Source organism: Myotis davidii, unplaced genomic scaffold (genome assembly GCF_000327345.1).
Source record: "Myotis davidii unplaced genomic scaffold, ASM32734v1 scaffold502, whole genome shotgun sequence".
NCBI classification, from domain to species: domain Eukaryota; kingdom Metazoa; phylum Chordata; class Mammalia; order Chiroptera; family Vespertilionidae; genus Myotis; species Myotis davidii.
The window spans coordinates 131,943-132,396 of NW_006293000.1; the positions used below are offsets into that span (position 1 = coordinate 131,943).

Genomic DNA, 454 nt, shown 5'->3' on the forward strand with positions numbered 1-454 from the left:
TTCCTTGGTTCAAATACTGGCTGCAATGGGAACCGGCAGCTGGAGCGGGGCATTCCAGCGAAATGGTGCCCCCTTCAAAAGAGGGGAAAGTGCTCGCGCCCGGGGGCAGGAGGCCCACAGAGCCAGCGCCGCGGGGCAGTGGCAGCCATCTGCGCCGCGGCCCGCCTCCTGACAAATGCTATCTGGCGGCCAGTAGGTTCTGGGCCGGGACAGGTCAGCAGGGAGGTGTGTGCACACACTCGGTACCCTCCAGGGAGCCTCTCGGGTCCTCCAGAAAGGGGTTCGCGGTCAGCGCGTTTGGCCTGCGCCACCCTCAGATGCGGCTGGAACGAGGCTTCTCTGGGCCTCCAGCGAGGACTTTGCCGGACTCGTCCTAACATTGTGGCTTCTCCAAGCTTAGCAGTTTGGGAGGCGGGTCCCCGGTATCAGGTCGATCCTTAGGGCTGGCTTCGGG

The 454-nt window shown here is 64.3% G+C and overlaps 1 protein-coding gene across 1 annotated transcript in view; it reads left to right on the forward strand.

Annotated features, from left to right (window-relative positions):
• Positions 1–454, forward strand: part of EBF2 (early B-cell factor 2) — a 204,151-nt gene that overhangs the window by 1,829 nt on the left and 201,868 nt on the right. The window lies entirely within an intron of this gene.